The 27,317-nt window shown below is 36.7% G+C and overlaps 1 protein-coding gene across 3 annotated transcripts in view; it reads left to right on the top strand.

Annotated features, from left to right (window-relative positions):
• The window catches only part of NCAM2 (neural cell adhesion molecule 2), a 523,753-nt gene that overhangs the window by 211,018 nt on the left and 285,418 nt on the right, over window positions 1-27,317 (top strand). The window lies entirely within an intron of this gene.

Below are 27,317 nucleotides of genomic sequence, written 5' to 3'. Positions count from 1 at the left end.
TTATGTGCTAAAAATTCTGATGGGAAAACATTAATTTATTGTTCACATAATCTTAAATTAATGATGTGGATTTTTTAATACTTTACCTGCTGATGAAATTTAAATATATTTTAATATCAAAACTGAACACTAGTTTCTTTTCTATATATACCTACAGATGTTTTCATCATAAGTTTCTCATAAAACTGTTCAGTAGTTTAGAACTAAGTGTTGTAAATACTCAGTATGTCAGAACCATGAACCTTTTAATTGTGGATATTTAAAATTATATTTTAATTTAGGGTCACCTAGGTGGCTCAGTTGGTTAAGTATTCAACCCTTGATTTCAGCTGAGGTCATGATCTCACGGTGGTGAGATTGAGCCCCATGTTGAGCTCCATGCTGGTCATGGAACCTGCTCAAGATTCTCTCTCTCTATCTCTCTCTCTCTCTCCCTCCCTCCCTCCCTCCCCCACTTATGCTCTCTCTCAAAAAATCAAAAAACTGTATTTTAATTTATATTAGTGCCTGAACACTACAGCAGATTGATTAAATCAGATCTGCTAGAATATGGTCCAGACATGTAATTCATTTTAACTTTCTTATGTCATCCTTGAAAACTATTGCTTTTTATATAGATCATATCTTGTTTAAATCTGGTTTCCAGTTTTGAGAATTATTTTATAAATCCTACAGTTTTTTTCCATTTAAAATAGAATAACAGTGAAATGCAACCAGCACAATAAATAACCTGTATTTATACATTTTACTACTCAAAAGTGATCTCCAAAATCCTTAATATTTAAAGAAACTTTAAAGTTAAAACCCTAAAAGAGTACTCTTAGCAACTTATCCAATTTCATGTCACCTAAAATACTTTATCCAATTTCATGTCACCTAAAATACTTTATGTTTTCTTGGGAATAGATGATTAGCAACTATAGCTTAAATGAATGAAGAGTGTTTAGAAGAATATATGGATGATAGAAGGATGGTTATCTTGTGTTTTATAATGTTTTAACTTGCAATGAATTAAATTCCACAACATGGTTGTAAATTCATATTTATATGTATCAACAAGCTCAACTTTATCTTGATAGGATAGATTTTCACAGTATAAAGTTGAATATAGGTCTTGGAAATGCTTATTATTACAAAGTCTTCAAACTACATTCAACAACTATTTAAATTACAGTTATATATGAAAATGTAATAGTTTGCCCACTTTATCATTGAGTCACCTAAATATTTTTAGCTAATTATGTTCCACAGTGCTGCTGTGACCTTAACAGACAGATCCCTGAAGCATGGTATAAAATGTCACATAGCCCTACTAAGTTTGAGCATTTACTGGCATCAGAAATGCTATCTCCAGTAAATCATATGATGTAAAATTTTTTAAGGAATCCATTTTTTAAAATACTGTTTTTTATGACTTCATGTTATAAAGGTTGTTATATGCTTCTGCAACATAAAACGTCATGCTGAATAACTTTTTCAATTTTGTCACAATTCGGAATCTAGGTTATTTTAAATTCATACTTTAGTTTCTCAGCATGTGATTTGGAGATAATGTAACTATTTTCGTAATGATTCTTAAATAAAAGGATAAAAGCACTGATTCATTCAGTAAGAACACAATGGAATAATATAGAGTACTGTTTGGTTTGGTATCTATAATATTTACAGCTAACTCAGATTATTATAGATACTAAATAACATCTTATTAAAATTATGAGTGGATAATTTGCATATGGATGAAGGATAGCCATGTCTCTTTAGAATATACAGGGTATTGGGCACCTGGGTGGCTCAATTGGTTAAGCATCCGACTTCAACTCCGGTCATGATCTCATGGTCCATGAGTTCGAGCCCCACATTGGGCTCTGTACTGACAGCTCAGAGCCTGGAGCCTGCTTCGGGTTCTGTGTCTCCCTCTCTCTCTGCCCCTCCCTTGCTCATGCTCTATCTCTCTGTCTCAAAAATAAATAAACATTAAAAAAAAGAATATACAAGGTATCTATCAATGTCCAAATAAGCCAAAATCATATTAATGGGCATCTCTCAGAAATTTAAAATTGTCTTTAGAAACTTTTTTAAAAAGACACTGTGATAATTATTGAATATCAAAATAAAATAGGGTGCTTTTGTATGAAGCAGAGCTCAAATAATGTTTGATGCACTTAATGAAGCAAAGTTGGCTTTAGCTTTGACAAATAAAAGTTCAGGGACAATTGGCTCTTCTAAAGAGTCAAAGGATGGGGCGCCTGGGTGGCGCAGTCGGTTAAACGTCCGACTTCAGCCAGGTCACGATCTCGCGGTCCGTGAGTTCGAGCCCCGCGTCAGGCTCTGGGCTGATGGCTCGGAGCCTGGAGCCTGTTTCCAACTCTGTGTCTCCCTCTCTCTCTGCCCCTCCCCCATTCATGCTCTGTCTCTCTCTGTCCCAAAAATAAATAAACGTTGAAAAAAAAATTAAAAAAAAAATGTTTAAAGAGTCAAAGGAACTAGGACCATAGTAATAAGTACCATGTGAACAGTGATTTAATGTGTATTAAATTACTACTGGTGTTTGAATTCATCATGCTTTAGTTTGCCTTGTGTTTAATTTTTAAATTCTAGGTTTAATAGTTTTATGTTTTTAAATATTATAATTTGCAGACAGGAGATATAGAAAATATTTTCCTTTACAATCATACTATACTGTATACTATATTATAATCCAAATACAGACCCTGCAGTCATAAGGATGAAACAAATGGCATTGCCAACATCTTGCCATGTTGAGAATTCTTATTGTGGAGAATGAGTACACATATGATAGGCCAAGACAGGGGAAGTGAAAGGAGAAGGACAATAAGACATGTAAAAAGGCAAAAAACAAACAAACAAACAAACAAAAAAAACAAAAAAAACCACCAAAAAACAAAACAACTTACTATATGAGGAAGTGATAGAAATAGAGATCATTGTTTAGGATCTTTTGTGCTAAATAAGAGAATTTGGATTTTAATATATTGTCACTGAATCTGACAAAAGCAAAAAGCATCAAGTAGACATTCATAAGTCAATTGTGTGCCTATTGACTTTTTATAAATTAAACCACGTTTGCATAACATCGGAGCCCTATTGGTTTAACATCCCCTGGGAAGTAGAACGTAAATGGTTTGGTAATGAAAATAAATTTCACTCCCAACTGTGTTGAGCATAGCATAACCTATAGAATTGTTTAATCACTTTTTTTGTACACCTGAAACTAATGTAACACTGTGTGTCAACTCTACTACAAAAAAAAAGTATATTGCTAAAAGAAGTTGAAAACAAGTAGTGATCCTCATTTAAGAAACAGAAAACACAAGAAACATTTATCTGTTTATCTGTCATATTATCTGCCTTCTTTGCTGAGTAATTAGATACAGAACTTGTAGGTATCAGAGAACCATATCATTCAAATGGACCTTTGTGCCCCAAGAAAAAATACTACCCAGTCAGAAAGCAACAAATTCAGCGTGCCTTGGCTACTTCATCAAGATTAAGTCCTTCTTTGAGAATTTATCATAATAATGCACCATTTGCTCACTTAACTCCCGTACTACCTTATTTTGTTTTTTTTTTTAATTTTTATTTTCTTAGTTTACTACATCAGGGAATATATAGTCATTTTCCATGGAATTTAGAACCTGCTAAATCAGACAATGGCATGATAGAATGTATATTTAATCTAGATTGTTTTTTAAAATAACTTTGGCATGTAATATTGTACAAAAAAACCTCCCTAAAATTATTTTAAAAATAAAATAAAGGAAACAGAAACAAGATCCTATTATAGATTATATAGTCATATTTGTTTGCTTGCATATAACACATAGCACAGGTGAATCAAAATATTGTTATATTACAACACAAATTGTCTCATTAATTGGGGGAAAAACTTCAGCAAAAGTGAGCTTTAATTTAAAGGGTAGGAAGGAATGTGTGCAAGGGTGAGTTTTGGCAGTCAAGAAAAAGTGGAGTGTTATCTGTACTGGATGTTTGTCTACGTCTTTGCAGTTTTCCTATGACCGGGATCCAGAACAAAGGTTGAGACATGGAACTTCAGTGCTTGATGGGAATTAAAGCCATTCTGTTGAAATCTGTCTCATGAAGCCAGGGGATCAGGTCTGGGACTCTAGCACAAGGGAGCAAACCCAGTCATTTGAACTAGACTTTTAGGCGGGGTTTACCCACAGAGTGCTGCATAAGAACCTGATTATTAGGAGCAGCCCACAAAATTATTACGCATTTGTAAATAACTAACCTCTAGTGTCCACTACAGCTATGAATTATGTTGGTTTTTTCAGGTACCCATCCCAAGTCAAGGATAGCATAAGAACTTGTCAGTTAGTGGGAGAATGAGTATATATGATGACAGAAAGCTAAGCCTATCACTATAAGAAGACCCTACCCAAATGATAAAATATTAAATATTTCATGTGTATAAAAATTGATTGATTGCAGAATTATCACAGTTAAAGGTAAACTGCAAATCATAATGGTATACATGTTTTAGTTTCTTCTATTCATGTAACCTTGTCAAGAGGAATTCAACAGGAATTCAAGCTATAATACATCAGGTGGTATTAATTTAATGTTCCTTTTTTTTAATTTAATGTATCTTAAGAAAGGTATGACCGTTATTTTTCCAAGTTAAATAAGTAAAACTGTGGCTCTGAATTATGAAACAACTGTTTATTACATTATTAATTTTTGTGACTATGCACTTAAGTTACCAAATTAATGGAAATGCTGTTAGATCACAAGCCCCTTTGAAGTTGATTACAATTAGTTGCTAGAAAGAATTTTCCAAGGTATACTGAAAGTATAACAAGCTATAATATTCCCAGTAGAAAAATGTTTAAAGTGTGGAATATAGCACTGGACAATGGTATGTGACCTTGAATCAAATGACAATGAATAAAATAGGACATATTAAAGAAACATTTTAATTATCACTTCAAACCATTTAAATGTCTTCAGACTAATAAAATGCAATCTGTACTAGGCAGCAGGGGAGGATGGAATTGTCGTCTCTGTTGTAATATTAATACCAATTAAAAGATTTTGTAATATTAAGAGCCTGGGCAGGCAGACATCTATTAAATATCATGATTTTATTCTTGGTCCATTTTTAAATCAGGATGACCTTGGGTAAAATACTTAGAATCTTTTTTTATTTTAGCTCATTTGTGGCAAAATATATGTAAGTTTCAGCTCTTATTTAATGGATGTATTTGAAGATGTATCATATTTTGATTATAAGATGAATGCTTAGAAAGTGGTACTACCTATATGGAGGTTATTATAGAAGAGATCTTAAGGAAAAAAATGGACATTCTCACCCTGAACCTATTTAGCTTATAGGCAAAGATAACCATAGAAAATAAGTAGCTATTCAGTTCTTAAAATTCTCAGCAAAAGTGTTCTCATTGCATCATTTCATCTTATGCATGGTAGGTTTATATTTCAACTAAAATTATCTACTTAAATTTATACATGTTTTCTCTTTATCTGGTTTATGTTTAGTGAGGTAAATATTGTTGAGAGTGGAGTATAAGAGTTTCACCGTTAATAAGCAGGGATTGAACAGGATTAAAAAATCTGGATTGATACCTCAATACCTCATTTATGTTTTTGGTTTAATATTAAAATAATCCCGAGTCAATGATATACTCATGCTTTATTTACAGGTCATTGCTTTATTTACACCCTGAAATTTCTACTCTCAGAATCCTATCAAGAACTAAATTTGAGAGCATGAAATGGTAATGGGCAAGAATTCAGAATTAATTCCCATTTCTGGTGTTGATTATGGGTTTAGCTTGCATTTTAAAGCAAAGTGGTACATCTGGTGATGGGAGGAGCAGGTCTTGGTCACATGAGGTAGGAAGATTAGAAAGACTTTCAGTGAGTCATGAGAGTGGGTCCATCTACAGATATATCGAGTAATTGCAGAGCGTATCTGTCTTTTAATTCCATTTTTTGTATAGCCTGCTATCATAGATGCTCTGACTCTCTGCTCTCTGTTGAGAAAGTAAGACAAAGTGTGTGTTCCAACACATGAGAGAAAATAGTGAGGGCTAGGGCTGGTGGTGTCCCTTCACTTGGAGGACCAATGAGAAGAAGCGGTAGACACTAGAAGCCCACCATTATTAAAAAATGGTGCTTGCCACACTTTTGCTACCCACCCACCTCCAATCCTCCCAAAGCAGGATGGTGTTATGGCACAGTGTTGAGAGTAGAAGATCCTGAGAAACTTGTCCAGAGCACAGCCCTGAGGAGTAGGCTGGAACTGATAGGGCTGGCTAATTTTTTATTATAAACTCAAGAGCTTATGTCACTGTAATGGGTTTGGATGAGGACACGGAAACCAAACAGTTGCTCCCTCTACCACAAAATAGTTGAAATACTATGATGGGTCAGACTTGGCCATGTATTCATCATTTCCCCTATCTCCAATCAAGTTCATTTTACCTTGAGACATTTTATTTTTTTACCTTGAGACATCGAGACCTTGAGACATTTTACCTTGAGACATTGCCATTTTTGTGTTTGCTGAACTTACATTTGGTAATAGATTAGAGCACCTGGGTGGCCCTGTTGGTTAAGTGTCTGACTCTTGATTTCAGCCCAGGTCATGATCTCACAGTTCATGAGATCAACCCCCGCATCATGCTCTGAGCTGACAGTGCGGAGCCTACTTGGGATTCTTTCTCTCCCTCTCTCTCTCTGCCCCTCCCCTGTGCGTGCGCTCTCTCTCTCTCTCTCTCTCTCTCTCTCTCTCTCTCTGTCTTAAAATAAATTAATAAACTTTAAAAAGGATATATATATATATATATATATATATATATATATATATATACACACACAAGCACAGTGTTTATTTACCAGTTGAGATAATCCTAAACTCTTGTACCATTTAATGGTCATAACTTAAAGTTTTAATCAACTAAGTTCTACAGGCTGAAGGAGTTACAGTTGGTCCTTGAAAATGGGTTTGAACTGCATGAGTCCACTTATACATAGATTTTTTACAGTGCAAGACTATAAATGTATTTTCTCTTCTTTATGATTTTCTTAATAACATTTTCCTTTCTCTTGCTTACTTTGTTGCAAGAATACAGTATTAATATATATAACATACAAAATATGTATTAATTGACAATTCATGTTATTCATAAGGCTTTTGGTCAATAGTACACTATTAGCAGCAGGTAAATTTTGGGGCAGTCAGAAGTTATACATGAATTTTCCACTGCATAGGGGGTCAGCACACTAACTCCCATATTGTTTAAGGCTTAAGTGTAATTTCTTTAATACTTCTTCAAATAGTGAGATATTTAAGAGCGCCAGGCCACTCCAAGACTGATTTACTGTAAGAATCCTTTATGAAATATAAATTCTTAAAAAATTCCAGAGAATAGGAGGCCAAAACAAGACTTTCTTCTCTTTCCAGAGTTATTTCAAGAGTACCATAAATGGTGAGCGTGGGTTTGTGAGGGCACATTTACCTGTAATAATCAACAGGCAAGTTTTCTTTGTTGACTGGAAACAGATGAGGCAAGCAGATGAGGCAAGCATTCTCTTGAAAAAGGGCAACCAGAGACAGATTATAGGACAGGCCAGCTGGACGGTTGCCCAGGGGTGTAATCTATAAGGTGTGTTAGAATGTCATTGAAAGGCAATAAGATGGAGAACATCTTATTTACCAGAATTCTCCTGGAGGCAGAATATGTTTTGTAGTTGAAAGAGATCCTCTGATAAGTCACTAGTAGTGTCGGCATAAGGGGGAAGAGAGAGAGAGTGAGGGGTGGGAAGTGGGGAGAAACCATGAAACTGGACACTAAGGGGCCTTCTATATAGGACAAGGTACAGGGCTTTTTAGTATTCTATCCAAACATAGACACACACGTACACACACACACACACACACACACACACACGCAATGAGTTAGTAATATTGGAAATTGCTACCAGCAGTTCTTTCCCATCCTTCTTTCATAAATCACTAAATAAATTTTAATAATCTTAAACTCTACACTAAATACATCTAAATATTAAATATTATTTAAAATATTATGCCTTTGTGAGGGAGGGGTTCAGTTTCAAAATCAACACCACCCTTTCCCCAAATACAGACTTAACAACTGATGGGCAGTTTCATCCAAAATGCATGAAAGCTTCTTGATTAACAGTAGTACACCTGATTTTTTCGTAAAGAATTTTTATTATTAGGAACAATATGCTGTCATATTCACCAGGCATTGTGATAAATCAAGGATTAAATAAAACGTTACAAGAATCATAGGTACCGTATGTTACGAGCCAGGATTCAAGTCCAATTCAAATCTGCCTGACCCTAGAGTCCTTGGCTCCTTGGTATTTTCAGCGTGTTTCGGGAAATAGCTTTAATGTAGGTACCATAACCCATCGTTATACTCTTTAGCACCTAGTGTGTTAGAAAGGATTATTTGTTTGTTTTGTGCTGAGCTATAGAAGTTAACTAAATAAAGAGAGGAAAATACACTGAAATGCCTTATAATATCCATGTTACAGAAAAGGCAGCTTTCATTTTCTAAAAAAACAATAGCTGGGTCCAAGATGGAGATGCTATTCATTTCGTCTCTGCTGCAGTCACTCCTTCTCTCCCCATCCCGTGTCCCTTTCGTTGTCTTCTCCCTCTCTGAAAATGAATTTCCTTTGCTCCATAGTCCTATAGCAGAAAAATACTGGAAGTTTTCCTTCCCTTCCTATTTTTTGGAACAGCTTCAGAAGGATAGGTATTATCTCTGCTTTAAATGTCTGGTAGGATTCCCCAGGGAAGCCATCTGGTCCTGGACTCTTATTTGTTTGGGAGATTTTTAATAATTGATTCAATTTCTTCTCTGGTTATAGGTCTGTTCAAATTTTCTAATTCTTCCTGTCTGAGTTTTGGAAGTATGCGGGTCCTTAGGAATTTGTCCATTTCTTCCAGGTTGTCCAGTTTGTTGGCATATAATTTTTCACAGTATTCCCTGATAATTGCTTATATTTCTGAGGGATTGGTTGTAATACTTCCATTTTTATTCATGATTTTATCTATTTGGGTTCTCTCCCTTTTCTTTTTGAGAAGCCTGGCTAGAGGTTTATCAATTTTGTTTATTTTTCAAATAAAACAACTCTTGGTTTCATTGATCTGCTCTACTGTTTTTTTAGATTCTATGTTGTTTATTTCTGCTCTGATCTTTATTATTTATCTTCTTCTGCTGGGTTTGGGATGTCTTTGCTGTTCAGCTTCTATTTCCTTCAGGTGTGCCGTTAGATTTTGTATTTGGGATTTTTCTTGTTTCTTGAGATAGGCCTGGGTTGCAATTTATTTTCTTTTCAGGACTGCCTTTGCTGCATCCCAAAGCATTTGGATTGTTGTATTTTAATTTTCACTGGTTTCCATATATATATATTTTTTCAACATTTATTTATTTTTGGGGGGACAGAGAGAGACAGAGCATGAATGGGGGAGGGGCAGAGAGAGAGGGAGACACAGAATCGGAAACAGGCTCCAGGCTCCGAGCCATCAGCCCAGAGCCTGACGCGGGGCTCGAACTCACGGACCGCGAGATCGTGACCTGGCTGAAGTCGGACGCTTAACCGACTGCGCCACCCAGGCGCCCCATGGTTTCCATATATTTTTAAATTTCTTCTGTAATTGCCTGGTTGACCTATTCATTCTTTAGTAGGGTGTTCTTTAACCTCCATGCTTTTGGAGGTTTTCCAGACTTTTTCCTGTGGTTGATTTCAAGTTTCATAGCATTATGGTCTGAAAGTGTGCGTGGTATGATCTCAATTATTTTATACTTATTAAGATATTTGCAAATGATATATAGGACAAAGGGCTAGTATCCAAAATTTGTAAACAACTCACCAAACTCCACACCCAAAAAACAAATAATCCAGTGAAGAAATAGGCAGAAGACATGAATAGACACTTCTCTAAAGAAGACATCCAGATGGCCAACAGGCACATGAAAAGATGCTCAACATCACTCCTCATCAGGGAAATACAAATCAAAACCACACTGAGATACCACCTCATGCCAGTCAGAGTGGCTAAAATGAACAAATCAGGAGACTATAGATGCTGGAGAGGATGTGGAGAAACGGGAACCCTCTTGCACTGTTAGTGGGAATGCAAATTGGTGCAGCCACTCTGGAAAAGTGTGGAGGTTCCTCAAAAAATTAAAAATAGACCTACCCTATGACCCAGCAATAGCACTGCTAGGAATTTACCCAAGGGATACAGGAGTGCTGATGCATAGGGGTACTGGTACCCCAATGTTTATAGCAGCACTCTCAACAATAGCCAAATTATGGAAAGAGCCTAAATGTCCATCAACTGATGAATGGATAAAGAAGTTGTGGTTTTATATACAATGGAATACTACTTGGCAAGGAGAAAGAATGAAATATGGCCTTTTGTATCAATGTGGATGGAACTGGAGAGTGTTATGCCTAGTGAAATAAGCCATACAGAGAAAGACAGACACCATATGTTGTCACTCTTATGTGGATCCTGAGAAACTTAACAGAAGACCATGGGGGAGGAGAAGGGGAAGAAAAAAGTTACAGAGAGGGAAGGAGCCAAACCATAAGACACTCTTAAAAACAGAATAAACTGAGGGTTGATGAGGGGTCGGAGGGAGGGGAAAGTGGGTAATGGGCATGGAGAAGGGCACCTGTTGGGATGAGCACTGGGTGTTGTACGGACCGATTTGACAATAAATTTCATGTTTAAAAAACAAAGAAATATACTGTCAACTGCAGCCTGTGAGATGCTGATCTGGCCTGATTATAAACCCCTGTGGATAGAGCTTTGTTAGTGCTCTTTACCCTGAGTCCCAAGTCTTATACCTTTATACTGGTGAAGATTCAGAGAAAATGGCTTAACTGGACATTGTTGGTGGGGATTTAAAATGATACAGCCACTCTAGGAATTAGTTTGGTAGTTTCTTATACAACTGTATATGCAGTTAACCATAGGACCCAACAATTACATTCTTCAGTATGTATTCCAGGGAAATGAAAAACTTATACTTGCATGAAACCTGCATACAAAAGTCCATTGTAGCCTTATTTTCCCAAACTGGAATTAGTTCAGCGGTATTTCAACAGGTGAATGGTTAAATACACTGTAGAACATACATGCCAAGGAATACTATTCTGTTTATTTTTTTAATTTCTTAATGTTTTAATTAATTAATTTATTTATTTATTTATTTATTTATTGAGACAGAGAGACAGAGCATGAGTGAAGGATGGGCAGAGAGAGTTAGAGACACAGAATCTGAAGCAGGCTTCAGGCTCTGAGCTTTCAGCACAGAGCCAGACACAGGGCTCAAACTCACGAGCTGTGAGATCATGACCTGAGCTGAAGTTGGATGCTTAATTGACTGAACCACCTAGGTGCCCCATGAATACTCTTCTGTTTAAATAAGAGCAGTTGAATTTGCAACAGGTCACATGAATATCAGGTTTGTTGTGCTGAATGAAAAAAAAAGCCAGTCCAAGAAAGTTGTATCCTATATTATTTTATTATCTAAAGTTTTTGAAGTAGCAAAATTTAGAAATAGAGAACACATTATTGACTCTCAGGGTTAAGGATGTTGGTGGGGTACCTGAAAGAAGAGTATATGTGAGAATAAAAAGCAAGAGAACAGATCCGTGTGGTGTTGGAGGCATTTGGTATTGTTATGACTATGGTGGTAGATTTATAAAATTATACAGATAATAAAGTTGTAGAGAGCTTAATACACATACATAACACACACATCCAAATGGTGATAAGCTAAAATGATTAAATCTGAATAAAATAGGTGGATTGTACCAATGACAGTATCCTATTTGTGGTATTATACTATAGTTTTGCAAAAGGCTATCATCAGAGAAAATTGGGCATTGTGTATATGGGGTATCGTTGTATTACTTCTTATATCTTCATGGAAATCTTCAATTATTTCTGTTAAAATCTCAAGTTAAAAATGTTGATAACTGGGGGCTTCTCGGTGGTTCAGTCAGTTAAGCGTCTGACTCTTGATTTTGGTTCAGGTGGTCCCAGTATCCTGGGATCGAGCCCCATGTCAGGCTTTGTGCTGACCATGGAGCCTGCTTAAGATTCTGTCTCTCTCTCTCTCTCTCTCTCTCTCTCTCCCTCTCCCCCTCTGTCTCTCTTCCCCACTCATCCTCTCTCTCTTTTTCTCCCTCTAAAATAAAAAGAAAATGTAGATAACTCAGTAAATACTTGTTCCATGAATGAATAATGAGTAAACAATTTCTAGCTGTATGTGAATCTATAATGACTTAGTGGCTTACATTCTTTTTAACTTGTTTATTAATGACCTAAAATCACTTTTAGACTTCCTAGATACATTCATGATGGCAATAGCACATATAAAGGCAAGCATTCTTCTCATGTGAATAGTATGGATTTAGTCTATCTAACTTGTAACTTTAGTACTAAATTCAAAGTTTCCTAATACTGACAAAGGCTAAGCTACAGTTTTAAATATTTTAAAGTCATAATTTTTGGTAAATGCTTCCCACTCTTCAACTGATTGATAAATAACATTTTATACTATTACCTCATTTAAAATATTACATGTATTTCGTGACCTCCTAAAATATGCTAAGAAATCCTGTTGCTCAAACTCTGAGTGTTGCATGCTATATCAAGAACTTTCAAGATAAAAGCATTGGGGTGATGCTATTAGGAACAGCACTTCTGAGATGGGTTCACATTACGGCCTTTTTACACCTTTTACAGAAGAAGAATCTTATTCTTCTCCCCAGGGTACTCCATGAGCTCATTTCCATTTGAAATACATCTGTAAATCCTCAGGTTTCATATGAACATGGCTACCCATGATGTTAAAATGTCACCGCAATGTACAAATATCACATCAACTGACAACGTAACTAAGTGCACAGTAAGTGTAAACAAGGATTACATATCCTGTTCTTTGATAGCTTTTATTTTATTTTATTTTTTTTCTTTTTTTTTTTAAATTTTTTTTTCAACGTTTATTTATTTTTGGGACAAAGAGAGACAGAGCATGAACGGGGGAGGGGCAGAGAGAGAGGGAGACACAGAATGGGAAACAGGCTCCAGGCTCTGAGCCGTCAGCCCAGAGCCCGACGCGGGGCTCGAACTCACGGACCGCGAGGTTGTGACCTGGCTGAAGTCGGACGCTTAACCGACTGCGCCACCCAGGCGCCCCTGATAGCTTTTATTTTAAAAAACTGTCTAGGGGAGCCTGGGTGGCACGATCGTTTAAGCGTCAACTTCGATTCAGCTCATGATCTCGCTGTTTGTGGGTTCAAGCCCCGAGTCGTCAGCTGACCTGTCAGCACAGAGCCCGCTTTGGATTCTGTGTCTCCCTCCTTCTCTGCCCCATCCTGTTCTTGCTCTGGCTCTCTCACTCAAAAGTAAATAAACATTAAAATATTTTTTTTAATTTATAAAAAATAATTTAAAATATGCCTAATGTAAATAGACACACAATATTAGGGATGAGTGAAGGACGTTTCACATATTCTACATACAGACCTTTTGCTCAACTCAGATCAACAAAACTGAATAATTGACAACCACATGTGGGTAGCTGCCACTAAATAGACATGTGCACCTGAAATCTTGGTGATTTATTTGAGAGGACAATACCTGAAAATCGATTTCTACTTTGAGCTCAATATGCTAAGATATACGAAAATGAAACTCTAAGTGTTTTTTTCTGTTTTCCTTCCTTCTGTGAATGAATTTTACTTACACCAAAGATGTGTAGGAAGTGAAGCTCATGGTACTGTGTGGGTGCTTTTGTGCTTTCCACTTATTTTTGTGTAACTTTTCATTTTTTGAGAATTACAGTCTTTCCAAGTAAAGCGTTTTATGAAATGGGCTTGTGGGGTCCAGATTATTGAAATAAGTATGGTAATTACCCATACTTTGCATTCTTTAGTAATGTCAGTATTTCTAAATATTCAGCTCCAATTTTCTTTCCATGATATTTCATTTCTGTGAAGTACTTATTAAATTATACAACACTTAGTGAAAAGTTAATTTAAGTAAAGTCACATACTTAATATGGATGCCAAGACGATTGGCTATGTAAGTACAAAGTCTTACGATGTGAGTTTTTTTTTTCTCTCTAGTCCAAGTAATTATTTTTAATTCCTGAGAAATTCCTAGAGAGTTTTATTTTTTTGATACAAGATAATTTCTTGATATGATACAGGCTGTGCTCTCAGCACAAGACATTATGAGGAAGGGGAAATATTTACAATCGAGTTTTAGACCTTGTGGTATACTTGGGTATTTGCATTAAAGAATATCAACAGATTTATGACTGCCTCAAGTAAAGCAAATACGTTTGTAAAAAAAAAAAAAAAGAATAGTGAAAATAGGATTGGCTTCTTAGCGGGACTGAAGCTCTAATATAATTAATTTTAGTTTGAAGTATCACTAAAACAAACTCGTGACAAGAGGAATGTTGTAACTGGAAGTATGCTGGTTTCAGAAATCTTGAATACATTTAACAGTATGGAATGTTGAAGGTGAAAAGCTGGTACCAAAGTTTTACTGACCATTATAGTGAAGATCAAAACCTACAAAATAAAAAGCTGTAATGATGGACAGATTGTAGAGTATAAAGAACTTCTGTGGAACCAACTCCAGATGTTAACGGTATTCTAAAAGAAGCTCCATGAATCTAGTGAGCGTATGTGCTTAAGATTTTCTCTATGTGTATGTGTCCATTTTTCTACCAAGAGTAATACAGGCTGTATCAAAAGCTTTCAGGATAAAACAGTTTAGGCAATGCTGGATGGAACAGAGCCATAGAGATGTACTCACATTAAAGCAGCAACACTGTTAAGAGTGTTTCAAGAACAGACTTAAGGATTATTTTTAATTCAGTCAGTTCATTAAACAAAATTAGTATCTGTTAAATGTTGCTCTAATAAATAAAATGGAGCTTATACTTTGGTTCAGCTTTTCAAAAGGACATGGAGACAGACACAGATAGATATAGATTTATAGATGGGTAGATATTCTGGGTTATCAGATATTTGATAAGGATTATTTCCATGGAGGAAAAAAGAAAATCACTCTGATAACAAAATCTTTGATCTCTTTTTCCTGTCTCTTTCCGTTTGCATGGGAAGGAATAGAACTAGTTTGGCAAGGATATTCTCACTGAACCTGGAGTGAAAATTCAAGCTAAGCTGAGGTAGAAGGCTGATAAAGTAAGTCTTTTGATAACCAAAACAGGTATTTTCCATTTCCTGGGCCTCTGGGCCTCAGACCTGCTATATCCAATTTTAGAGATAGTCAAGAAATATTTAGTGGGTTTGGCTGTATGTCTGCCTCTGTGCTAAGGCATCAGGAAGATATCAGGTAGTCAAGAGCTAATTATCAGTCACTAGGATTTTATAACACCTGGGAAAGACAAAAGTAACAAAGACCAGATATATGAAAGGCACAGATTGAATAAATGGTGTATGTGGGGGTAGAGATGAATAAAAATAAGAGCATATGCCAGAAACGGCTGGGATTGAGGGGTCATAATTTAAATTTTTTTAATGTTTATTTATTTTTGAGGCAGGGAGAGACAGAGCATGAACGGGGGGGGGGGGGGGGTCAGAGAGAGAGGGAGACACAGAATCTGAAACAGGCTCCAGGCTCTGAGCTGTCAGCACAGAGCCTGACGCAGGACTCGAACTCACGGACCGCGAGATCATGACCTGAGCCGAAGTCGGACGCTTAACCGACTGAGCCACCCGGGTGTCCCTGAGGGGTCACAATTTAAGACCTTTTTCTTCCTCTGTGAATTACAAACGAACTGAAAATAAACATGGAGTTGGACACTGGAGAACAAAACTTTAGCTTCATCACTGCTAAAACTGGTTTGCAGGGCATGACCTAGATACATGGTCACAGTCTGGCTTCCTAATACTTGTTATCTGAGATGAACTTATTCATCCAAAACTATAGGACTGTTCCAGTGGGATTATTGTAGGATTGGAGGACACAGCAGAATGCACTATCCTACCCAGTGCGAGGCTGGACCACATATGCCCAGTTCCTTCTCACTAGCTTATTAATTCCGTCACGTCACTCTTTACTTGCTTATAATGATAAAGGGAGCGGATTGGAAAGGTAAACTTGTCCTGGAATGGGAATTCCTTTCCTCTAGAGATGTGAAGAGGAATTGCTTTAGGCTCTCCTCTATTAGGCATATACAGGCAAAACCTGGATAGCATAGACCAGAGGGACATCAGCCAAATCAGAGGAGAAAGAAGTCCAAATGTGTTCAGCAGGGTTCTACTGGTGGGAGCAGGTAATTCAGAAAACATGGCTGAAATTTACTTTATGATCACCGGGCAAGTGATAATCTTTGGCAGGCAGAAATTCCCCGAAGAAATAAAGCCGTTATTTTAAACTTGGAAAGACTACTGATGTGCAGATTGAAGGTGTAGGGGGTGTTCGTAGCACAAGGGAAATCCCGAGGGTGTCCAGCAGTTTTCCTCTGGGTAGAAAATACAGTTTCTGCTGTGATGGGGTGTGAATACAGACAGGCGAGAATTAAAGGAGTAGAGAAGAATATATATGACACCCAGTGACAATAATAATAATTTAACATACTACCAGGACGTTGATAGCTCAGTATGAGTGACGTCTGGGGAGAATCAGTGCTGAGGTAAATGATGTACGGTGGTCTACCTTTGTGTACAAAACTCTAGAGTACAGTCTGAACACAGAAATGTGGAAGGCAACCATCTGGCCTTGGAGCACAGAAATACTAAATACCAGCTGGTATATGTTGCTGATACTGAAGTTGTATTTAGATATACATTTTCTTTCTCTGATTTACTTAATCTTATCACTGTTGCAAAAATGGAGGTTTGTAAGGCACTGTAAAAATGAAAAGAAAATCTTAAACGTAGTTCCTAAGAGTGGCAGGAAGAATTCTAAAAATAATCCCCCAAGATTCTCATCCTGTGGCTCTTCAGTCAAGCATGAATCGAAGTATTGCTGGGAAGGGACTTTGCAGATGAAATAAGAGTACTCATCAACTGACCTTAAATAGGAAGATTATCCTGGTTCCAGTGTAATCACATAAGCTTTTAAATCAGCAGAGGAAGACAGAAGTGTCAGGTGGATGCAGGAGAAAAGAGAGGCAGAGAAGAGATACAGCAAAAGAAGGGGTCAGAGATTCAAAGCAGAGAAGGACTCAAGCACATTTGCTGGCATAGAAGATGAAGGAAGGGGACTACATCCAAGGAATGCAGGTGGCCTCCAGAAGATGACAATAATCCCAGGCTGAAAGCCAGGAAAAAAAATGGAAAACTCAGTTCTACAACCACATGGAACTGAATTCTGTAAACAACCTTAAAACCTTCCCTAGGAGCCCAACCCTACAAGCACCTTCACTTTGGCCTTGTGCAGAGGACAAGTTCTATGTGTTGCCAATACTTCTGAACCACAAAAGCTGAGAGGCAATAAACGCGTTGCTTCAAGCCACTAAGTTTGTGGCCATCTGATAGAGCAGCAATAGGAACCAGATACGTTGCACAAATGTATTTAGTATAGGCTCTTAGGTGGGGCCTTCTTGTGCTTTCAAGCATGGCCAGTATGCTGAACCAAGAGCAATCCAGGGCACAGAAAACTTAGTCACCAGATTCCAGCTAGCACGTATTGAACTAAAAGTAATAGAATTGTTTCGTACTGAAAGATTTGCAATGCGGTACACTTTCAGAAAGTCCTCTCGGAGTTCCAGTTCATTGCTATTCAGACTTTCATATAGTGGATTTGCAGTTTGGAAGGATATTCAGGGGCTAGAAGTTGTATGGAAATATACCAAAATATGTGGCCTAATCATAGCCTGCAGGGCAGACCAGCCCAGCTGTGCTGCCTCACTCACTGCATTGCTTAATTTGCTTTTAAAAGAAGAGCAGGAAGCTATGCTAATACTATCTAAATATCTAATATGGTTTTGGAAGTAAATTTGCTTCCAGAAGTTTAACAAAGGAAAATTTAAAAAACAAAAACCAAAAAGCAGTGGATGATTGTGAGAATCATGTTGTGAGTTATTTCTGTGAACCAAAACACCATTTGCTAGCCTTTTCCAGATATACACCAGTATATCAGTAGCCCAGATTATGGATAAAATTTGGAAGAATTAGAGCTGTTGATATGCAGAGAAAATGAGATGAGATCTTATAGAGACATTGTTTTTGATATCACATGCTATAAGCTTTTAGAGCATAAAATGGATTCAAACCTTTGAAGATCCTGTTATAAATAGTTATCACTGAGCTCTTGAGGTCCAAAGATTATAAGTGGTTTGCCCAAAATCAGCATCCTGAAGGTTTCCTTTTTGTTCTTAAATTTTTTAATGTTTATTTATTTTTGAGAGAGAGAGAGAGAGAGAGAGAGAGAGAGAGAGAGAGAGAGAGAATGTGAGCAGGGGAGGGGCAGAGAGAGGAGACACAGAATCTGAAGCAGGCTTCAGGCTCTGAGCTTTTAGCACAGAGGCTGACTTAGGGCTCGAACTCATGAACTGTGAGATCATGACCTGAGCTGAAGTCAGTCACTTAACCTGGCACCCCTGAGTTTCCTTTTTGATATTTTTGCCCCTATAATGCTCGTTAAAATGGTCTGCGCATTATCTTAAAAAGAGGGAGTAGCAACTTTTATATGGATAGCTCATAAGCAAAAATACGCCCATTTGCAAATAGCAGCTGTAATAAAATGAGACTGTTTACATTGCAGATTCTAAATGGAAGCCTCATTAGCTAATACCTATGTATTTTAATTCTGTGACTTTCTCCTAGTAGAAAACAAGAGAAACCATTTCTTTAAATGACACACAGCCTTCTACGTTTTCTTCTCCCCTAAGAAACTGCAGATGTCAGCTGTTTTATTAGGCGATACCAGTTGCCAACCAGATAGTGAATAGTTACATTAAAGGTTGCGTTAGAGAGAAAAATGCCCCCTTCCCTCACCAAAGATGTCTCTGTCCCAGGAACCTGTGAATATGTTGTGTTACATGGCAAAGGGGAAATAAAGTTACAGGTGGAATTAAGGTTGCTAATCAGCTGACCTTAAAATAGAAATATTCTCCTTAGAGCCTTCAGAAAGAAACACAGCCCTGCTGACACCCTAAATTTAGCCCTGTAAGACCTGTGTCAGACTTCTGACTATTCTGTTCCATCTGCCAGATCTATTTCCACTTAGTGATCTCTCGAAATAATTCCTCTGTACATCTCAAAATGTAATGTGTATAGGAATCCCATCTTATCATGTTAAAATGCAAGTTCTTTTTTAGTCTGGGGTGGAGCCTTGGGTTCCTCATTTGTAACAAGACGCTGATCCACAGATCATACTTTGCTACCTTGAGTCAATGAGTTTACCAAAGGTGGGACTACCCTCAAACTTCCAGCTGAATCTTACATAATCATTTCTCTGTATTTTTTAAAAAAACATGTTTTTTAATGTTTGAGAGAGAGAGAGAGAGAGAGAGAGCAAGCAGAGGAGGGGCAGAGAGAGAGAGGGAGACACAGAATCCGAAGCAGGCTCCAGGCTGAGCTGTCAGCACAGAGCTGGACGCGGGGCACATTTTTGGAAAATTCTTATATATGCTAGAAATTATAAGAGTCTAACTTACATATTGATAAAATAAATGGGTTTGAGAGGTTAGGTAACACGATGAGGATTAGAGTTGCCGGAGAAAATCTCCCAAAATATTGTGTTACAAAGTACTCAGAGTGCTAGTTAAACAAAACAGTTTGGCTACCTTTCTGAATTTTTTATACATAAAGCCTTTTGATAATTAGTGATTAGTGTTTAGAGATACGTACTAGAATATGAAATTTCTCTTGCATTGGAGCTTTTTAATCGATGTGCTCTCCATAATTCAGTACAAATTACAAAATCAAGTGAATGCCTCTGCTATTATGACTAAGTGCAAACATAACCACTTCCCTTTGAAAGTCTGCATTTGTCTTCACACATAGTCATTATCTCCAAGAAGAGCTATAGTTAGATGGTGGTAAAAGAAATAATAACCTTCTAGTAATTCCAGGAGATGATCTAAATAAATAGACCCGTATACATCACATCATGGTTTCCAATCATCCAGGGGCCTTTTAAAACCAGTGTGAGAACAAACTGAGCATTGATAGAGGCAGGTGGGTGGGGAGGATGGGCTAAATGGGTGATGAGCATTAAGGAGGGCATTTGATGTGATGAGCACTTGGTGTTATATGTAATTGATGAATCAGGAAATTCTACTCCTAAAATCAATTGGACACTATATGTCAACTAACTTGAATCTAAAACAAAATAAAATAAGCAAACAAACAAACAAACAAAAACAAAACAAAAAACACAAAAAACCCCACCAAAACGAAAAAGTACACATGTATTGTGATGAACACTGTGTAATGGACAGGATTGTTCAATCACTGTATTGTACACCTGAAACTAATATAAAACCATGTCTTAATTATACTTGAATTAAAGAAATAATTAAAACAATTTAAAAAAATTTTTTTAACATTTATTTTTGAGACAGAGAGAGACAGAGTATGAACAGGGGAGGGGCAGAGAGAGAGGGAGACATAGAATCCGAAGGCTCCAGGCTCTGAGCCATCAGCCCAGAGCCTGATGCGGGGCTTGAACTTATGGACCGCGAGATTGTGACCTGAGCTGAAGTCGGACGCTCAACTGACTGAGCCACCCAGGCGCCCCTAAAAAAAATTTTTAATGTTTATTTATTTTGAAAGAGAGAGAGAGAGCAGGGGAGGGGCAGAGAGAAAGGGAGACACAGAATCTAAGGCAGGCTCCAAGCTCTGAGCTGTCAACACAGAGTCTGATGGGCTCAAACTCATGAACAGTGAGATCATGACCTAAGCCGAAGTTGGATGCTTAACCAACTGAGCCATCCAAGGCGCCTCTAAAAAAATAAATTTAAATTAAAAAACATAAACAAACAAAAAACCAGTATTTAAGACTTGTTCCAAACCAGCTTAAACAGAATTTCTGGAGGTAGACAGAAAGCATTAGTAGTTTTTCAAAGCTAGAAGATTTTTCAAAGTAGATTTTTCAAATCCAGATGATTCCATCAGTCTGTCAGGTCAGGGCTGAGGTTCATTGGTCTGGAACTGCACTGCCTAATATAGTAACCGCCAGCCACATGTAAATATTGAGCACTTGACATATGTGTAGTTCAAATTGAGAAATGCTGAAACTATAAAAACACACCAACTGTCGAGGGCTTAATGTGAAAAATGAACGTAAAATGTCTCATTTGTAATTTTTATATTGATTACATGTTGAAATGATAATCATTTGGATATATTGGGTCAAATACTATGTTGTGAAAATGAACAGTTCCTGTTTCTTTTTACTTTTATTAATGTACCTGCTGAAAAATTTTAAATGATTTATGTGGCTTGCCCTTGTAACTTTTTTAATACTTCTATTCAGTCATCATCTAGAAAGTCATATGTGCTTCTCATCTGTTAGTCACAGAGCACTTCTCTTTTCTGCTGTTACTTCACTCTTTCTTTGAATGTAGTTCAAATGCTAGTGCTCAAACTATCCTAGTACTACTTTAGTAGACATTGAGTGAAGCAAGTCAGCTATCGTGGACATCTCTAAGCTTTTCCCTATGGATCTTTTCTTCTTTCTATTCCTCAATGAATATGTAAACCCCACAGATGATGAGGTCATTATTTTATTGTTTACAGTCAATAAAGTTTCACTGCATATCTCAGTATTATATATAGCAAAATCCTACAAAAATGTTTTTTCAGGAGACATTTTTCTTTAAATATAATAAGTGAAGAAACAGTGATTATTATGTACTGGTGAAATAAAATGGGAAAAAAATGTAACCTCCTTTATTTTGGAAAATGATCATGCCTTCACATATGCAAGAGGAATGTGGTGATCTGGGATCATTTGTACAATAACTACATTGTTTTTTTTTTCCACTCTCCTTTTTATCTGCCTTTTGATTTCTTCTCTGTTCTTAACTCCTTTCATATTTGTAGAGGAGTCAGAGAATATAAACCTTTTAAGACTGTATGTCATCAGGTGAGCTAGACAAATTAGTTATTCTTTTTCTTCTGTTGGAAGAGATCACTCCCTCAATCAGTTCCCTGTCACTTTCTGAGAAAATTTAAGGAAAATATTATATGCTCTTTCATTCTGGTTTTCACTCTTTTCTCTACTTTTTCTTTTGGGACATGAAGCTTTATTGATTCATGTGAAGCCTACCTCTCATTCTACATACTCTTCATTACTTACACTCTTTTAGAAAAGTAATTATTTTCCAAAAATACATGAAATATGGAAGTTTAAAAAGTATTTCTAAGAATTAAAATTATACACATTTGGGAGTATGTATGTATGACATACACACACATCTTTATCGTATTAGTAATGGTTCTCCACAGAAACAGTATAAGTATGATATATGTGGGGGTCAGTTCAAAATGGTGTCGTAGAAAGACCCTGAACTTAACCCCTCCCACAGGCACACCAAATCTACAGTTGCATATAGAATGGTTCTTTCCGAAAAAGACCCGAAACCTTGCTGAATAGCCCCTCCATGATGAAGGATGAAAAGGCCAGATCAAGATGGGTAGGTGGTGCAAGATGAGATCTCACCAGAAACTCCACCCCTGGTGTAGTGACTCACAAGCAGGAGGGATGTCACAAATATGGAACATATCCTTGAGGAGCAAAGGGCATGAGACCCATTTCAGGTAACCCAACCTTGGGACCTTCCCCAAAGAGATGAGCCCCTAAAACACCTGGCTTTGCAAACCAATAGGGAGACCTAAAAGCCTGTAGGAAAATGACACTCCTCTCTTAAAGGGCTTGTGTACTTTAAGACTCACTTGCCTCAGAACCTAACACAAAAGCAGCAGGTTGAAAAGTGCCTAGAGTATATGTGAAGGAGATGCATGGGCTCACCTTACAGCATTTGTTGGGCAGGCAGTGGTCTGTTAGAACTCACTCTGGGGACAGAAGTTTTGGCAGAAGTGATTTTTGCACTCTCCACCTTGCTAGTGCCTCTTGTCCTGCCCCTGTGCTTTTCTGTGGCCCTCCCTGCTAGACCCAGCAGGCAGTCTTGCCCCACCAGTGTGCTCTTGCACAACCCTGCCCCAATAACCCAGCAGGGGGGTAGGCCTGCCCCAGCCTGGCACTTCCTCATGGCTCATCTCTGCTAAAGTTGGTGGGCAGACTTGCCCCAGATCATGGAGGAACCCCCCCCCCCAAGTCCACCAAAGCCAGTGAGTGAGCACAATTTATACAGGGGACCCCCCTCTTGAATGCCTAGCCCTTGTGGCCAAAGAAGCTTGTGTTTCTGGGCCCCAGGGGACTGAAACAATTAGAGAGACTGTTCTTTGTAGATTACTATCCCCAGGGACCTGCATAGACAGCAGACTGAAACATACCTATTTTCCTGTGGTCACTTCTTCAAGACTGGGAAGGATAGGTTTTTTGTCTAATACATAGAAACAAATTCAGAGTTCAAACAAAATGAGGAAACAGAGGGATATGTTACACACAAAAGAATGAGATAAAACCCCAGAATAAACTTAATGAAACAAAGATAACTATTACCTGATAAAGGTTTCAAAGTAATGATCATAAAGATGCTTACTGATTTCAAAAGAAGAATGGATGAACACAGAGAACTTCAACTAAGATATAGAAAATATAAGAAAGTGCCAGACAAGGGCACCTGGGTGGCTCAGTCTGTTAAGATTGCCAGCAGATTTTTCAGCATAAGCTTTGCAAGCTACAAGACAGTGCTGAAAGGAAAAAACTTCCAGCCGTAGAATACTCTGCCTGACAAGGTTATCAGGAATTGAAGGAGAGATAAAGAATTTTTTAGACAAGTAAAAACGGAAAGAGTTCACCACTGTTAAACTGGCATTAGAGAAACATAAAAGGAACTTCTATAAACTGAAAAGGAAAGGTACTAAATAGTAATAAGAAATTATATGAAAGTAAAAATATCGCTGATAAAGGTAAATATATAATACAGGTAGTGGATTAATCACTTTAAGGTTAACTTAAAGGCTAAAAGACAAAAGAAGCAAAAATAACCATAACTGCAACAATCAGTTAAGAGATACACAAATTTTAAGAAAAAAGAGATACACAAAGTAAAAAAATAAAAATATGTAAAATGTGACATCAGAACCATAAAACATGGGTAGTGGGGGGGCATGCAGTAAAAATGTAGTTTAGAATGCATTCAAACTGAACTTACTATCAACTTAAAATAGACTGATAGGGGCGCCTGGGTGGCTCAGTCGGTTAAGCATCCGACTTCAGCCAGGTCACGATCTCACGGTCCGTGAGTTCGAGCCCCACGTCAGGCTCTGGGCTGATGGCTCAGAGCCTGGAGCCTGTTTCCAATTCTGTGTCTCCCTCTCTCTCTGCCCCTCCCCCATTCATGCTCTGTCTCTCTCTGTCCCAAAAATAAATAAACGTTAAAAAAAATTAAAAAAAAAATAGACTGATAAATATATTAGCTGATATATGTAAGCCTCATGGTAACCACAAACCAAAATCTTATAGGAGATTCACAAAAAATAATGAGAATTATCTAAATACCATAATTAATTATTTAGAGAAAACACTAAAGAAGACATCAAACCACAAAAGAAGAGAGAAAGGGAAGAAGAAAGAAAATTAAAAATGGTCATAAAGTAATTAACAAAATAGCATTAAGTGCATACCTATCTATAATTTAAGTGTAAATGGACTAAAATCTCCAAAGGACATATAGTTCCTGAATGGACTAAAAAAAATAAAAATAAAGCAAAATCCACTTATATACTGCTGCCTACTAGAGACTCAGATATAAAGACACAAACAGACTGAAAGTCAAATGGATGGAGAAGTATTCCAGGCAATTGGAAACCAAATGAAAACTAGGGTAGCTATACTTATATCAGACATTAAACATTAAAAAAATTTTTTTAAAGGGGACGCCTGGGTAGTTCAGTAGGTTGAGCCTCTGACCTCAGCTGGATCATGATCTCGCGGTGTATGAGTTCAAGCCCTACGTCAGGCTCTGTGCTGTCAGCTCGGAGCCTGGAGCCTGCTTCAGATTCTGTGATTCCCTTCTTCTCTGCCCCTCCCTGCTTGCACTCTGGCTCTCTCTCAAAAATAAATAAACATTAAAAAAATTTATACTTATATCAGACAAAATGGACTTTAAAACAAAGACTGTAATAAAAGACCAAAATGGGCACTACAGAATCATAAAAAATGTATTTGTAAGTATCTCAACACCCAATTTATTTAAAGCAAATGTTAACATGTAATACATATTTGTAATGTATTTGTAAATATTTAAGTACCCAACATAGGATCACCTAAATATTTAAAGCAAATATTAACAGATCTAAAGAGAGAAATAAACATCAATATAATAATAGTAAGAGATTTTAAGACCCTACTGATATCAATGGATAGATCATTCAAACAGAAAATCAGTAAGAAAACATAAGTTTTAAAAGACACAGTAGACAAGATGGATTTACCAGATACATACAGAACATTCCATGCCAAAACAGCAGAAAATACATTCTTCTCAAGAGCACATGGAACACTTATCAGGACAGATCATATGTTAGGCCACAAAACAGCTCTCAATAAGTTTAAGAAGATTGAAATCATATGAAGCATCTTAGGGCACAATGTTATGAAACTAGAAATCAATCATAAGATGAAAAGTGGAAAACTCCACAAATATGTGGAGATTAAACAATATACTACTGAAAAACCAATGGGTCAATGAAGAAATAAAAGGAGAAGTCAAGAAATACCTTGAGATAAATGAAAATAAAACATACCAAATTCAGTAGATGCAACAAAAGCTGTCCTAAAGAGGAAAGTTCAAGAAAAAAAATCAAATAGTCTAATTTCACACATAATGGAACTAGACAAAGAGGAGCCAATGGAACCCAAAGTTAGTTGGAAGAAAGAAACAATAACAGAATGGAAATAAATGAAAAAAAGAGTAAAAAAACAATAGAAAAGATCCATTATACTAGGAGATGACTTTTTGAAAGGATAAACAAAATTGACAAATCTTTAGTTAGACTCACTAAGAAAAAAGGAGGGCTCAAATAAAATCAGAAATGAGAGAGGGAAAGTTACAACCGATAACAAAGAAACATAAAGGGCCATGAGACTCATATGAACAATCATGCCAACAAATTGGACAACCTAAAAGAAATGAATAAATTTCTAGAAATACACAATCTTTCAACCCTACATCATGAAAGAAATAGAAAATCTGAATAGACCGATTACAGAAAAGAAAATGAATCAGTATTTGAAAACCTCCCCCTATAAACACATGTCCAGGACCAGACATCTTCACTGATGAATTCTATAAAACATTCAAAGAAGATTTAATACTTACCCTTCTCACACTCTTCCAAAAAAATTGAATAGGTTAAATTCTTCTAAACTTCTTTTATGAGGCCATCCCAGCATTACCCTGATACTAAAATCTGACCACAAGGAAACTACAGGAAAAAGAAAATTACAAGCCAATATCCCCATGCACATGGATGCAAAATTCTCAACAAAATATTAGTGAACCTAATTCAATAATATATTAAATATATTTAAAAAGATCATACACCATGATCAACTGGGATTTATTCCAGGGATGCAAGTATGGTTTAACATTCATAAATCAGTAACAGAATGAATGATAAAAGTATAACTATCTCAATAGGTACAGAAAAAGGATTTGGTAAAATTAATTATCCATTTATGACAAAAATTCTGAACAAAGTGGGTATAGAGGAATTTACCTTAACACGATTAAATCAATTTATGACAAGCCCACGGTGAACATACTCAGTGGTGAAAAGTTGAAAGGTTTTTCTTTAAGATTAGGAAGAAGAAGACAAGGATTCCTATGCTCTCCCCTTTTATTCAACATGGTGTTTGTTGGAAGTCCTAGCAAAACAATTGGGCAAGAAAAATAAATTAAAAAACGTTATATATTTTATTTTATTTTTTATTTTTTGGGATATGTAATTTAAAGGAATAAGTAAAACCTTGACTATTTGCAAGCAACATAATATTATGTACAGAAAATATTAAAGACACCACCAAGAAAACCTATTACAAATAATAAATTCAATAAAGTTGCAGGATACAAAATCAGTATACAAAAACTTTTTGCATTTTTATACCACTAAAAATGGACTATAAGAAG

The sequence above is a fragment of the Prionailurus bengalensis genome, chromosome C2 (genome assembly GCF_016509475.1).
Source record: "Prionailurus bengalensis isolate Pbe53 chromosome C2, Fcat_Pben_1.1_paternal_pri, whole genome shotgun sequence".
NCBI lineage: Eukaryota > Metazoa > Chordata > Mammalia > Carnivora > Felidae > Prionailurus > Prionailurus bengalensis.
This window is presented reverse-complemented; position numbering and strand designations above follow the sequence as displayed.